The sequence below is a fragment of the Podarcis bocagei genome (assembly GCF_964188305.1).
Source record: "Podarcis bocagei genome assembly, chromosome: 15".
NCBI classification, from domain to species: Eukaryota; Metazoa; Chordata; class Lepidosauria; order Squamata; family Lacertidae; genus Podarcis; species Podarcis bocagei.
In genome coordinates this window covers 13,209,810-13,226,025 of record NC_138141.1, presented here as the reverse complement: position 1 = coordinate 13,226,025, position 16,216 = coordinate 13,209,810, and the positions used below count along the sequence as shown (strand labels likewise).

The following is a 16,216-nucleotide window of genomic DNA, read 5'->3' as shown; positions in this document are numbered from 1 at the left end:
TTTTGGATTATCAGGGTGTTTCATTCTACATGAGTGGAAGCAGGCTTCCTTCTTCACAGTTGCTCTTCACCTCATGGATAGAGATTCAGGTGGGGCAGAGCCAGCTCACTCTCTGCTTCCCCCTGCCACATTGCTTGTGAAATTTCCCTCTTTATACAACACCTGAATAGCCTATTCAGTCAGTCAGTGATTTGCTCTTCTATTTAAAAGAAGTATACGTTGTTCAGTACTGAACAGGCTTCAGGAACTGCCATCTTTCCTAGCATATATTCTCTGTATTTAGTGCATACAGTCAGCAGATTCTTGTGATTCCTGGTAAAGTGAATAGCTTTTGAAAACTGATAGGCTGTAATCTAGTTATACTGAAGCACTCCCACGAGCTCAGCTGAATGTAGCCAAAGTCCCTGGGAAAACGATATGATTTTGTGCATTAGCTCCTTGCCCAGAATTCTTTAGCCTAAACCCACCATTTAATATTACATCTAAATGGAAGATGTTGGGGCTTTCTTGACTGTCAAAATATTAAAGTTTCCAGAATTCTTTAGCAGGTTGCCTATGTATGGAAATCCCAACATTTTTTTCTTTTTGTCAATACAACATTTTATTGTTTTTTCCGTATTACATCACAATATAAATAAACCAAAGCCATCACCACATCCTCCCCATCCCCCCATATATCCATCAATCAAACCTAATATTATTTTGCCCCTCCCCCTGCTTCCCTCCGCCCCCACTTGATTTCCTCTACATTCTGAGATTTCATTTATCTTTGCATCTTACAATCTTCTCAAATCTTCTATATATTCTTATTTCCTTGCTAATTTACCTTCCCTCAGATATTTTACATTTTAATCTAGGCATATTAGCATATCATTTTTGAGCAATATTTTACCATATATTCATCAAAACATTCCCACTCCTTTTTTAATTTTTGATTCGATTGGTTTCTTATAATACAGTAGCTGTTAGTTTTGCCAGAGTTAAGTATTTATTTAGTTTACAAATCCATTCCTCCCTTAAGGGTAGAGTTTGTGACTTCCACTTAGCAGCAATCACTACTCTAGCTGCTGCACTTGCATATAAGAAGATTCTCTCTCTCTCTCTCTCTCTCTCTCTCTCTCTCTCTCTCCCCCCCCCCCCCCCGTATCTCTTCCCCTATCAATCCAAGGAGATATATCTCTGGCTTTTATTATTATTGATATTTTCAACATCTTCTTTAATTCTTCATGTATTACTGTCCAAAAGGAAATCTCAACATTTCTGATGGTGAGAGCTGTTCAGCAGTGGAATGAACTACCTCAGAAGGTGGTGGACTCTCTCTCCTTCATAGGAGGTTGGATGGTCATCTGTCAGGGAATCTTTAGCTGTGATTCCTGCATTGCAGGGAGTTGGACTAGGTGACCCTTGGAGTCTCTTCCAGCTGTACAATTCTGATTCTTTGTTGTGTGCCTCTTGTTTGGTGACACCCCATTCCTGGTTCAGTCTGGGCCTTGGCAGTTTCACAGTCACTGAAACAGAATAGAATGAAGCCATCTTGAAGCACAGAGATATACTTGCTGCTGTGCTGTGAACCGAATGCAATGCATATATTAGGGATGAGCGAATCAGTCCATTCCCATGTTGCTTTTGTGTATGTGCTATCCTGTTCTTCCGCCTTTATCTACTTTTTAAAAAAATTCCCATGAACATTTGCATTTAAATGCACATTTTAAATGTATTTACTTGCACAATATACATTTTAAAGGGACTGTGCGTTTTTAAAGTACAGCAAAAGCCAGTGGGGAGACTGTAAATGCATGTTCAGCTGCTTTCATGGAACCACAAAATCTGGAGCATTCACTGTTGCGGTGGTACTCTACCACAGTGCTGTTGACACTGGGTGATGCTCAGAAATGGACCCTTTCTAAGAGGCTGTCCTCTAAGCTTCCTAATTAACACAGAATGACAATTCCAACGTATAGACAAGAAGGGTCCCTTGAGTTGTGTGCTTGCCTGTAGTGTCTGCTGTTTGAACATCTGGAGAATTTCCCCTGCTGCAGAGGGAGAAGCTGGTAGCAGAGAGGCCTCTTGCCTATTTAAGCGGTGCCTCTGACATGCTGGAAATTTCCCTGTGCCCAAAGGTGGAAAGAGACAGGTTCAATCTGCCGTGTGCCATTCAGCAGCTACAGATTAGCGCAAGCAACCCACTTAAAATTCAAGTCCCCCTAAAGAGAGCCTTCTTGGGGCATACTTTGATGGAGCTGGGATGGTAACCACCTGCCCCCTTTCATTCCGTCCTGAGTTGTTCTGGCACATTAAGGAGCTGTCAGGAAGTGATGTTAATGGGCTGAAAGACGTAGGAGTCCTGCAGTCCTGAGATGCCATAGTGGGAGTAATATATATCTGTTATATTCAATGGATAGATGAGATAGATAACCTTTCTAATTTAAGAGCGTAATGCGTAAAGAGCATTGAGGTTAGTATGCACCATTTGCATTATGTTTCTTTAGCCTGTATAGTAAGATTAATGGCATGCAGACAGAAACATTTGGCCAGAAGAATAAAGATCAGCAGTATCCAGACCTGCCTGCCCCTCAAATGAGCCCATTGCTCTAGCTTTTGGCACACAGCTGTGGCTTGTGGGGGATGACGGCAGGTATGATTTGTTAGACCATTCAAAGCACTTCACTCATAATCTCAGTAATCCTTACAACACCCTGTGAGGTAAGTCAGTGTTGTTTCCATACTGCAGATGGAGAACTGAGGCTGAGAAATGGTGGCTTGCCTACAGAGATCAGCTCAGTGTACTGGATTTTATAGAACTAAGTTAGAATAGACCCACCGAAATTAGTGAACCTAAGTTTGCCATGTCCATTAACTTTGATTAGTCTTTTCTGAGTAGAACTAGCAATGAGCCTTATTGCCAATGTGTGTAGGTTTATGATCAGCCTTTCTGATGGATTTAGGCTTCAATCCTGTATAGATTTACTTGAGAGTAAGCTCACTGGACTCAGTGAGACTTGTCTTTGAGTGGATGTGTACAGGATTGAACTGTTGCTCATAGATGTATTAAAATAGGTGCTTCTCCATCCAACAGAAAGCTGAAAGTTGGAATCTGTGTAATCCAAAACATCTTGCTTACAACTGGACAATTTATGCTCCTTTTTCACCTAATGGTCAAACCTAGGAACATTAAGTCTCCAACCCTAAACTCCCTTGCAGCACAGTAGGTCCTACTGAATTCACGAAGGCTTACTTTCAGGTATGTGAATTAGAATTGCAGCTTCACTAAGGAATAAGTCCCAAGAAACTCAATTGGACTTCCATCTTGTAAGCAGACATACTTATGATTGTACTCTGCATATATGCTGTAATTCATTCTATTTATTTAACAAACTTTATAGACCACCTAATAAAATAATAATTAATTGGGTTACATAAGGGAGTATGAAATACTTACAAAAAACCGCTGATAAAATCAACAAACTTAAAAAAAAACGAGTAGGCATGATAAATTAATCAAACTATAAATAAAACTAGCTGACTAGTCTAAGCAAAACAAAGGGGTTTTTTTGTGAGTGTCACATATTAATAGGCAGGGACTTTCAGATTATAAGTACTGCCATACTAAAAAGACACAATTCAGGTTTCAATCTGCATGAAGTGTGGCCTCCAGTAGCAAACAGGATTGCCACTGGTAATCTGGTTGGTCCCTGTGGGAGACAGGACACAAGACTAGATAGGCCTTTGGTCTGACCAGAGGAGCTCTTCTTAAATTCTTGTTTGCCTATGCAATCTTGCTTCCTTTACAAGCATAGAATATTGAACTAGGCTGATGTAAGATTTTTTAAAAAAATCATTAATATTCTTTAAACTGTCATTAACCAATTGGATTGTTTTCGGAAAATGTCTTTGTCAGAGAAGCGGTATGTGAATGAGCCCTCTCCAGGGGCAAAACTAGGCTTTATTTCACCTGGGTTAAAGACCCAGTTTGGCGCACGCACACACACACACACACACACATTTGCACGTGTGCACACACAGGCTGGGAGCCTCAATGGTGCCCCTCTGGAGGCTTCACCTGGGGCAAGAAAACCAGCTAGCCCCCTGCCCAGCTACGGTTCTGCCCTCTCTCTAACAAGCCATGCCTTTGGGATCTGGGTCACATACAGCAGTTGCTCCACAGAGCATAGGAAGCTGTTGTGTACCCAGTCAATTTGTCCATCCATCCCAGTATTTTCTGCTCTGACTGGCAGCAGCTCTCAAGGGTCTCAGACAGAGCGTCTTCCCCATCACCTGCTATGTGTGGCTTTTAACTGGAGATGCCAAGGATTGAACATTGGGGCCTTCTCACAAGAGTGAGCTCTGCCCCTGAGCTGCAGAGCTGTCCACTAATTATCAGTCAACTAAACCACCACTGTTAGTGATTGAGTACAATGCATTCTGGTTCTGGCAGATATCTGGGGATATCAGGTGTGTCACGGCCATGAAATGGTATCAGAGGACATGCACTAATTAGGAGTCACACCTGTGCATGTGTTTGCTCTACCTATGTGTTAAGCGAACACAAGCTGTTAACACATGACGGTAGTAAGCTACCAGTTTGTTAACACACGAGCAACGAATTACTCCCCACAATAGCTGACTTGGTGATTAATTGACACAAAGGATCCATACGTATTCTGATGTGCCAAGGCACTTGCCAAGCAGCTTCACATCTGGCTCTCCCCACCTTCCTCTACTCTTGTATCCCCCCCCCAATATATATATATATATATATATATATATATATATATATATATATATATATATATGCAGGTTTTGGTGTCTTCGGGTGTCTTCCCGTGTAAGAGTTGGGGTGTCTAGGCGACGTTTCGACGAGGTCTCACTCGTCATCTTCAGGCTGGTGCTTTCGGCTTCTTGTTACTGGAACAGAGCAGGATCTCAGTGTTTGAGTTCCTATAAATACTGTTGAGGGGGTGTGGTGTATAGCCTCCAACGTTCTGGGCAGAGAGGAAGTTCCCAGGTTAGTGTGTCTTTTCTTCTTTTGTTCATTAATTACTTGAGGGATATCTTGAGTGATTTCTTGAGTGATATTCTGAGTACCACTTAGGAGGGTCATTAGGTGTGGATTAGTTGCTAAAGCTTTCGTGTCTTGACCTCTTGAGCTTGTAAAGAGTTTTTTCTGAGAAGATGGCTGTACTTCACTTAGTTGTGCTCTGGCTTGGCTTCGTGTATAGGGGCGAGCTGTGGTTTTGTGCCCTGTGCCAGCCAGATCTGTGTAAGGATTGCAGGGGGGTGCAGCATCCGGAGGTGCCACTATGGTTTGGCTACTGGATGGTGTCTGTAATTTATCTGTGGAGAGGGTCTGGGTTTGGGTCTGGTGTGGTTGATTGGAGATGGTGTTCTGTGTGCCTCTGGTTCTGGTGTCGGTTTTTGTGGGGAGGGCTATTTTCCAGATGTCTGGCAGGCGGGACGTATCGTCACGCTTGTTCATGTTGTGAGGGTGTTTCTCTATCTCGATGGCTTCCATGATTATTCTCTTGTGGTGGTGTTCCGTGTTAAAGAGCAATTTGGAATCTGAAAAATTAATTTCGTGTCCTGTTTCTTTCATGTGTTGGTAAAGAGAGGAAGTTTTTTCTTCTTTTTTGACGGCATTCTTGTGTTCTGCGATACGTGCATTTATTCGTCTGTTTGTTTGTCCAATGTACGTGGCTGGGCAGACTTTGCAGGGTATTTCATAGACCCCTTGGTTTTCTAACTGGATTTTATCTTTGGGGTTTCTGAGGATATTGGCTATTTTTTGGTTGGTGCAAAAGGCTGTTTTGATATTGTGTTTGTGGAGGATTTTGCTAATTTTATCTGTAGTGCCCTTGATATAAGGAAGGAGGGCCATGCCATTGTTTTCTTCTGTGTCTTGGTTTTTGGGGGGTGTTTCTTTTTGGATTAGCTTCGTAACCCTGTTTTGCTGGTATCCGTTGGCGATTAACACATTTGAAAGATTCTGTAACTCAGTTGTCAAGTGGTCTTTGTCAGCCAGGCGTTTGGTTCTGGAGATGAGAGTCTTGGCTACGGAGTTTATTTGTGCAGGGTGGTGGTGTGATTGTGCATGTAAGTAGCGGTTGGTGTGTGTTTTTTTCCGGTAGATAGTGTGTCCTAGGGAGCCATCAGGTTTTTTGTAGATTAGGACGTCAAGGAAGGGAAGTTGGTTGTTGGCTTCTATTTCCATAGTGAATTGTATTTTGGGGTGTAGGCTGTTGAGATGTGTGAGGAAGCTATGTTGTATCTCTCTTCACACAAGTGCCCATTAATGAAGCCTTGACAGCCATTCAAAACAAATACAATCCCCCCGAATACATCCTGGACCTGACCAACCACTGCCTAACCAACACGTACTTCATCCACAATGGACAAAGATACAAACAGATAGAAGGAGCACCTATGGGATCACCCCTATCACCGGTCATCGCAAATCTGTACATGGAACACTTTGAAACCAATGCTTTAGACAAGTCAGAACACAAACCCAAACTTTGGCTCAGGTATGTTGACGACACCTTTGTAATTTGGCCACACGGGAAGAAAAAACTAGATAGCTTCCTCACACATCTCAACAGCCTACACCCCAAAATACAATTCACTATGGAAATAGAAGCCAACAACCAACTTCCCTTCCTTGACGTCCTAATCTACAAAAAACCTGATGGCTCCCTAGGACACACTATCTACCGGAAAAAAACACACACCAACCGCTACTTACATGCACAATCACACCACCACCCTGCACAAATAAACTCCGTAGCCAAGACTCTCATCTCCAGAACCAAACGCCTGGCTGACAAAGACCACTTGACAACTGAGTTACAGAATCTTTCAAATGTGTTAATCGCCAACGGATACCAGCAAAACAGGGTTACGAAGCTAATCCAAAAAGAAACACCCCCCAAAAACCAAGACACAGAAGAAAACAATGGCATGGCCCTCCTTCCTTATATCAAGGGCACTACAGATAAAATTAGCAAAATCCTCCACAAACACAATATCAAAACAGCCTTTTGCACCAACCAAAAAATAGCCAATATCCTCAGAAACCCCAAAGATAAAATCCAGTTAGAAAACCAAGGGGTCTATGAAATACCCTGCAAAGTCTGCCCAGCCACGTACATTGGACAAACAAACAGACGAATAAATGCACGTATCGCAGAACACAAGAATGCCGTCAAAAAAGAAGAAAAAACTTCCTCTCTTTACCAACACATGAAAGAAACAGGACACGAAATTAATTTTTCAGATTCCAAATTGCTCTTTAACACGGAACACCACCACAAGAGAATAATCATGGAAGCCATCGAGATAGAGAAACACCCTCACAACATGAACAAGCGTGACGATACGTCCCGCCTGCCAGACATCTGGAAAATAGCCCTCCCCACAAAAACCGACACCAGAACCAGAGGCACACAGAACGCCATCTCCAATCAACCACACCAGACCCAAACCCAGACCCTCTCCACAGATAAATTACAGACACCATCCAGTAGCCAAACCATAGTGGCACCTCCGGATGCTGCACCCCCCTGCAATCCTTACACAGATCTGGCTGGCACAGGGCACAAAACCACAGCTCGCCCCTATACACGAAGCCAAGCCAGAGCACAACTAAGTGAAGTACAGCCATCTTCTCAGAAAAAACTCTTTACAAGCTCAAGAGGTCAAGACACGAAAGCTTTAGCAACTAATCCACACCTAATGACCCTCCTAAGTGGTACTCAGAATATCACTCAAGAAATCACTCAAGATATCCCTCAAGTAATTAATGAACAAAAGAAGAAAAGACACACTAACCTGGGAACTTCCTCTCTGCCCAGAACGTTGGAGGCTATACACCACACCCCCTCAACAGTATTTATAGGAACTCAAACACTGAGATCCTGCTCTGTTCCAGTAACAAGAAGCCGAAAGCACCAGCCTGAAGATGACGAGTGAGACCTCGTCGAAACGTCACCTAGACACCCCAACTCTTACACGGGAAGACACCCGAAGACACCAAAACCTGCATTCCTGTACCCGTGAAAATCTACGAAAGCAAATATATATATATATATATATATATATATATATATATATATATATATATATAGAAAGCCTTCACTTTCTGCTCTATTGACAGAACCTCCAAGGTGGCAAGCAACAGTTTCAATAAAAGCACTCAAGATTCAATAATAATTCAATAACCACACCATCACCCACAGCAGCTAATTTAACAATGCAGCAAGGTTATTTCTTTCTTACATTTAAAGCCCACAGGCTCTGGTGGATTGAGCAGATGAGACCAATAGTGGGTCCAGTGGTCAAGAAGGGAATTACTGCATGTGCTATAGAGGAAAATGAGGGACAGATGGGGCTCATCAACCCGAGAAGGTAGCCCATCAAGGAGAAGGAAAACTGATCCTAAACCTGCCCTGCCTTGCAGCTGTACTCATTCATGAGAAAACCTTTGAGAGCAAACCCCAAGGAAAAATCTACCCTCTGCCTTGCAGTACATCTTCAGGAGAAGAAAAGGCTAAGGAGCAAACCCTATAACAGTCCAGAGTGGAGTCTCCAAGACAGTTGGATTATGTCTTGTATGCCTCCTTCTTGCAATCTCTGCAGTCAAGCTAGTACCAAATGTATTGCTCTGCTTTCCTTTGGAGTGCATCAGTGAGGCTGAGAGTGGGGTTTTGTCATCTAGGCATTGCAGGACCTCCATACATGCTGCCCAGGCTTGTGCCCCAGGGAGGTCTCTTCAGTGCTGCTAATGCATCAAAAACAACACAGGAGGTGTCAGTTATGAGTTCTCAGTCTCTGCAGCCAAAGCCCACCCTGTGAATGCCCAGCAGTTCGACTTCACCCCAGAGGCTCACTCCATTGTCTCTCGAGGCAGATGGATGTCAACAAAAATATATCCCACCTTTCCTCCATATTTGTTTTCACCCCTTTCCCCATTATATTAACCTCACAACAACTCTGTGAAGTAGGTTAGGATGAGAGTGACTGGCCCGAAGTTACCTAATGAGCTGCATGCTGTCTTGGACTATGCTCCCAGTTTCTAGACATTGATCCTTTAATTCAAGGCTGGGGAACCTCCAGCCCAAAATGGTCCTCTAAGCCTCTCTACCTGGCCTTTATACTTCTTCCCAGGCCACACTCCTCACCATGTGCTTTGTACCCTGAGCATCTTTGCCTGGCTAGAATGTGTCCTTGATCTCTGATAATGCCTTTTCCTTGTTTGAATGGAATGCTGCCTGTGTGCATAGAAACTAGCCTATTGTACAAAGGTAACATTTGCACTCATTGTCCTGCCCACTTTGGCCTCTGGCCCCTCCTACCACTGGCATCTGGCCCTCAGAAGAATGCCCAGAAGGGTATGTAGCCCTTGGGTTGAAAAAGCTTCCCTTCCTCTGCTTTAGTTGCTACCTTTGCAACTTGACCTCCAGCCTGTCTTGGACCGTGATACCTGCTGGCTCTGCAACCTGACCTGTGAAACATAGGAAGCTACTTTATAACAAAGTCAGATTGCTTGTCCTTCAAGCCCAGTATTGTCTTGCAGCCATTCTCCTCAGTTTCTAGCAGAGAGAGGTCTTTCCCATCACTTGCTACCGGATCCTTTTTTTAAAAGGTGGGGGGGAATGCCTGGGTTCCTACCTGAGTGTTTTTTTTTTGCAAGTAAAGCTTGTACTGTACCACTGAGCTATAGTTGCTACCCAAGGTATCTAATCCGATTGTACTATTCACCTCTGGCTGCTCAGGACGGCAACCAGTACACCTCTGAATACTGAAAAGTGACTACAGTTGTACCTCGGGTTAAGAACTTAATTCATTCTGGAGGTCTGTTCTTAACCTGGAGCACCACTTTAGCTACTGTCTTTCAAGATTTGATTTTGATTTTATAATTTCCCTAAACCACTTAGCCCCCTCCCCCCAATGTCAAGTAGTACAGTGGTACCTCGGGTTAAGAACTTAATTCGTTCTGGAGCTCCGTTCTTAACCTGAAACTCTTCTTAACCTGAGGTACCACTTTAGCTAATGGGGCCTCCCGCAGCCGCCGCGAGATTTCTGTTCTCATCCTGAAGCAAAGTTCTTAACCCGAGGTAATATTTCTGGGTTAGTGGAGTCTGTAACCTGAAGCATATGTAACCTGAAGCGTATGTAACCCGAAGTACCACTGTATTTGGGTTTTATTATTCTTATTATTTCTCCTGGGCCCAGATAGTGGCTTGGGGGAGTTAAATAAATTCCTACCCTGCAGAGCTGGGGTGGGGAGCCTGTGCCTCTCCATATGTTTTTGGACTCCAAATCCCATCAGCGCCAGCTACCAAGGCCAATGTTCAGAGATGAAGAGAGTTTTGTTTAAGCTGCCTACAGAGGGCCACAGGTCCCCTATCCCTCATTGCAGAGGATTTTTGGGGTAATTCTTTTTTTCCTGCCCCTCTGAATGAGCATCTTTCCTATTCAGGATCATTCTTCCCATGTTTTTAAATTGCACACTACAGTTGTACCTTGGATCCCAAATGCCTTGCGAGTCGAATGTTTTGGCTCCTGAACACTGCAAACCTAGAAGTGAGTGTTCCAGTTTGCGAATGTTCTTTGGAACCCAAATGTCCAAAGTGGCTTCTGATTGGCTGCAGGAGCTTCCTGCAGCCAATTGGAAGCTGCACCTTGGTTTCCGAACGTTTTGGAAGTCAAACGGACTTCTGGAATGGATTCCATTTGACTTCTGAGGTACAACTGTATATGAAAAAGTTGTATTAATATTGTGTGTTTTTCCCTCCGCCGCCCAGGTACATTCCCAAAATGAAAATCTGGTTGAATATATTACTTACAGTATTATGGTTCTTCTCCTGGAAAAGGTTGAGTAGACAACCAGTTCCCACATGAATTTGACCACACATCACAAAACAAAACCCTAATCATTGGTTGTATCCACAAAGCACCCTAATGAAGCCACTTGTGTTTCTGCAGCTGGAGGGTCTGATCTGGAAGTGTGTGTATAACTGATTCTGTCTGGAAATGTACAGAATGCCCAAGGCAATTCTCCACCACCTCTGCAATCCATAATCCTTCAGGAGATACGTGCCATCGTTTCAGGCTTGGTCCTTGGAGGCTGATGTATGTTAATATAGCATTCGCCTCCTTCTAATAACCCTTGAATTGGAGGAATGTAGAGTCCTAATAAAGAATGCCAAACAATTGCTCTCCTGGCTAAGAAGGAATTTGAACAGCATCTTAACAGTGACCTGTTATTGCCATCGCTACAAATGAAGTAGATGTTCCTGTGCTTCTGGTAACTAATGTGAAGTGACTATTATGAATGAGTTCAGAGTATTAAATCAGTGGTTGAGAGCCTTTGTATCCAGCATAATTAAATTTGAATTTTGCAGGTTAGTTTCATATTTTGGCTTGAATCACAGGTAAGGAAATGAGCTGATGCAATTCTAGGCTGCTCCCTTCCAGAAGCTCTGCAGCCAGAAAGGACTCCATGAGCATTTATGAAATCATTGGGTTGGAAGATATCTCTGAGGTCATCTAGCCAAACCGCTGCTCAGTGCAGCATCCCTAAGACAGAAGGAAATATCAACAAGTGCAATCCTATACCTGTTTATAGGATTTCACTGTTGATGTAGGAGAGGATGCCTTCACCCCAGTATGGCTTTCCTTTATCACATACACAGCCCAACAAGACAACAAGAAGAACCCACCAAGAGCATACAAAACAATCTGGCTAACTTGACCCAACAATTTCATGCCCCATGCAAACAAATCTCACTGCAGCCACTAAACACAACCAACCTCTCTCACTACCAAGGAAATATAATAAACAGAAAGATAATCTACCCATACGATGCTGACATAAAACCCCCACATGCACACTAAGTATAAGAATGTAAGTTTACCACTTTCCCCCTCCCCTCCTTTTCTTCCCCAACATTATTCTGTATACAATAATGTCTTGCATCATATGTACCGTAACTGATATATGGAAAAGACTTTACAACCTGAGAAAAGAGACAAGGCACATATTTTTGTAAACAAAGAAAATCTTTAATTAAAAATATTATTAAAAAAAACAGAATGGTGCACTCCTATACCCAGTTACTTGGGAGTAATTCCCACTGAACTCAATGGTTGTATCCAAGTAAGTTCTACTCAGAATAGACCCATTGAAATTAATGAACCTAAGTTTGTCATGTCCTTTAACTTCAGTATGTCTATTTTGAATAAGGCTGGCACTAGTTACAAACCAATGAGACTAGTTTCTTAGTAGATATATAGAATTTTGCTGAAAATGAAGCACCAACAGAAATATGAATTCCAAAGTTTTCCTATTAGGATTGTGTTTATTGATAAGCTGCCTTTATGAGAAAAGCAAGCTATACATCTTCTAAATATATAAATACATTTAGACTGCAAATTTATACTTACTGGGAGCAAGCCTCATTGGACTCAGTAGGACTTCCTTCTGAGTAGACATGCATTGACTATTGTTCTGATAGCAATTTTCGCTGATCTGGGCCTGTTCTGTACCGCAGCCCCACCAAGCCTGAATTCATCCATGCCAAATTTCAGATGCCAGCCTTTGTCCACAAGCTTCCATGCCAGGACAATGCCAGTGGGACCGCCAAGGAGCTCAGCTAGGTAGCAAATGTCTCACTTCACCTCAAGAAAGATATTGCAGAGTTGGGAAAGGCTCAGAAAAAGGGGAACCAAAATGATTAAGCGGCTGGAGCAACTCGGCGTTCAGGAAGAACTTTCTGACAGTAAGAGCTTGTTTTTAAGCAGAGGTTGGGTGGCCATCTGTCATGGAAGCTTTAGTTGAGATGCCTGCATTTCAGGTGGTTATTCTGTTATTCTATGAAAAACATATTTGTGATAGAATGGAAAGAAGAAGAAATATAGGTGAATAACAGAGCCTTTCATGTGAAGCTTTTGCTCAAACTGCCTCTGGTTTCTGATTTGATGACAAGCTGCATTTCTCTGCACTGTGACAAACCTGTAGTTTGCTAAGGGTGCTGCTAAGGGCATTGCTGGGGACCATATACAGTGGTACCTCAGGTTAAGAACTTAATTCATGCTGGAGGTCCGTTCTTAACCTGAAACTGTTCTTAACCTGAGGTACCACTTTGGCTAATAGGGCCTTCTGCTGCCACCACGCCGCCACCGCATGATTTCTGCTCTCATCCTGAAGCAAAGTTCTTCACCCAAGGTACTATTTCTGGGTTAGCAGAGTCTGTAACCTGAAGCATCTGTAACCCCAGGTACCACCGTATTCCCCCCACAGAGCTACAATTCTCGGAGTTCCCTGGCAAATTGACTGTAAAGTATGGTTGCCATACGTTTGGATTTCCCCAGACACGTCTTGGAATTTGCCCAGAAAAATGGCATCTGGGCAGATTTTTATAAAATTGGCAAAATGGAGGCAAGGGATGTTAGTATTTTTCAACAATATGGAGCAAAAAACCAACCTCAACAACTTTGCCCGGATTTTTCACTTTTGGGAATATGGCTACCCTATGTAAAGCATTCCGAGAATTGCTGCTCTGTGAGGGGAATAGGGGCATCTAAAGAACTCTTTGCAGTGCTGGATTAAACCCCAAATCTTGGGACCCTCCTCACAAAGCTTTCCCCCAAACTGCTTGTGTCTTTGCCTCTTGTGCCAAGGTAAGGATGTGTGCAAGAGCGCCACCTGGTGAGGCCTACAACAACAACAACCACCGCTTCACAGAGGGTGCTCTGGAACACCTGAAAAGTCTTATGTTACTTGCTCTGCAACAGGGCAGGAACTGAGGTTAAAGCTTGTCTTCTGATGTTGTCACCACTGACAATGTACCTTCTTCAGATTCAGTCCCAGGCTCCCCACCCGCCTTTCCCACCAAATGTCCCCATTTCGAATTCCAGGACAGGGAGATCGTTAGCATTCAAAATGTGTAATCAAGCTTTCAGAATTCAGCCCACAGAGTTGCTTTAAAATAAGGAGAAAGGCCGAAGGAGATTTATTCTTGCCTGCCTGATGGCAAAAGCACATTAACTGATTGATTTATGATGGATAAAGGAACAGCTTCCATGCTTTGCCAGTCTCTGTTAGAATAAGGCTCACTTTGCAGCAAAGTTGTGTAAACATAGACCAACGGAGGAAGAATTGACTTTCCATCTTGTGTTTGTCACGGCCTCCCATGCCATGGAGTCTTTCAGCAGGCTTGGTGCGATGGTTTCTTATGTCAGGCAGTGGAGGCTGGTCTCTTCAGGCAAAAGGGGCACTGTCCCACCAACCTCATTCTGCCCTCAGCCACCCCCACCTGCCTGCCTTCTTGTTTGCAACCAGTCCAGGGGGTGAGACTTCCTATCACTTTCCTCCTCCTTGGTCTCACACTTGTTCTTGCAGAACTTGGCAGGAAGAAAATGAGGACAAAACTCAGTTGTGTTTCCTCTTGCCTTCCATTGGCTCTGTCTCCACCAACTACTCCCTTGACTTCCAGTGTGTCAGGGGCAGAAGTAAGGAGCAGGGCACCCCAAGCACATCTCATTTTCGGTACGAAAAATAAGCTTGCAGTCCTTTCACACAAGCATCTATGGATGGTTCCTGCCCCTCAAACTGCTGTGTACCTGCTAGGTGTATATGCTGTGCTCCTGTTGAATGGATTCTACTTGTGAACATACACAAATATGAATATACGTATGAATATGAATATGTATGAATATACAGTATGTATACAGTATGAAGTATGAATATGTATGAATATACAGCTCAGCTATTTGTTTGCACAGGGGTGCAGATTGCACACTCATCAAATGTAACGTGTGAACACTCCTCTAGTTTTTATGGGGAGAGAATGATTTTGGACATTTGAAATAGATTCTGAGTCTGATTTGTTCTGCAGGTCAGTACTCATTGTGAGTGCTGGCATCAGCAAAGAGCAAGGGTCAGCAAACTTTTTCAGCAGGGGGCCGGTCCACTGTCCCTCAGACCTTGTGGGGGGGGCAGACTATTTTTTTTTTGGGGGGGGGGAGAATGAATAAATTCCTATACCCCACAAATAACCCAGAGATGCATTTTAAATAAAAGCACACATTCAACTCATGTAAAAACATGCTGATTCCTGGACCATCCACAGGCTGGATTTAGAAGGCGATTGGGCCGGATCCAGCCCCCGGGCCTTATAATAATAATAATAATAATTTATTATTTATACCCCGCCCATCTGGCTGGGCCTCCCCAGCCACTCTGGGCGGCTTCCATAAAACCAAAAATACAATAAAATATCACACGTTAAAAACTTCCCTGAACAGGGCTGCCTTAAGATGTCTCCTGAATGTCAGGTAGTTGTTTATCGCTTTGACATCTGCTGGAAGGGCGTTCCACAGGGCGGGCGCCACTACCGAGAAGGCCCTCTGCCTGGTTCCCTGTAGCTTTGCTTCTCGCAATGAGGGAACCGCCAGAAGGCCCTCGGCGCTGGACCTCAGCGTCCGGGCAGAATGATGGGGGTGGAGACGCTCCTTCAGGTATACTGGACCGAGGCCGTTTAGGGCTTTAAAGGTCAACACCAACACTTTGAATTGTGCTTGGAAACGTACTGGGAGCCTTAGTTTGCCTACCCATGGCAAAGAGCATCCTTGGGCAGCTGCCCAGGCCCCAGCAGGGCCCATCACTGATGCCGGTCTTGGCCCCCACTTTGAAAACAGTAACGTACTATTCAGAGTGAAGTTAAGCAGACCTCCTCAAACCCTATTCATTGTTTTAGGGACATAAAAAAGGTAAATGACCACTGACAGTTCAGTCCTGTCACGAACGACTCTGGGGTTGTGCGCTCATCTCGCTTTACTGGCCGAGGGAGCCGGCATTTGTACATAGTGACATGGAATTCTACTCAATAATGATCCAGAGCAGAACTCTGAAGTATAGTTAGCAGACCAACAACTTAAACATGTTGTAGGATTCCCAAAAATAGACCAGAAGCAACTGTATTTCATCCAGCAGAGCTTTACTGCTGCTAAAGGCAAATGAGCATAATGTTCACAAATCCAATACATTCAGGATCGGCCCTGTCCATAAGAAGTCCAGTTGCAGCAGACTTAGCTTAAACTTACAATAACTTATAATAAGTCTAAACCTTAACACTATCTGTGTACAGAACACCACACCAGGAGGAAAAGAGATAGAAAGAGAAAGTGAAACCTAGGCTGTTTTTGGCCCTCCTTTTAT

The 16,216-nt window shown here is 43.6% G+C and overlaps 1 long non-coding RNA gene across 1 annotated transcript in view; it reads right to left on the bottom strand.

Annotated features, from left to right (window-relative positions):
* The window catches only part of LOC308574303, a 397,067-nt gene that overhangs the window by 219,878 nt on the left and 160,973 nt on the right, over positions 1-16,216 (bottom strand). The gene's annotated exons all lie outside the window — the stretch shown is intronic.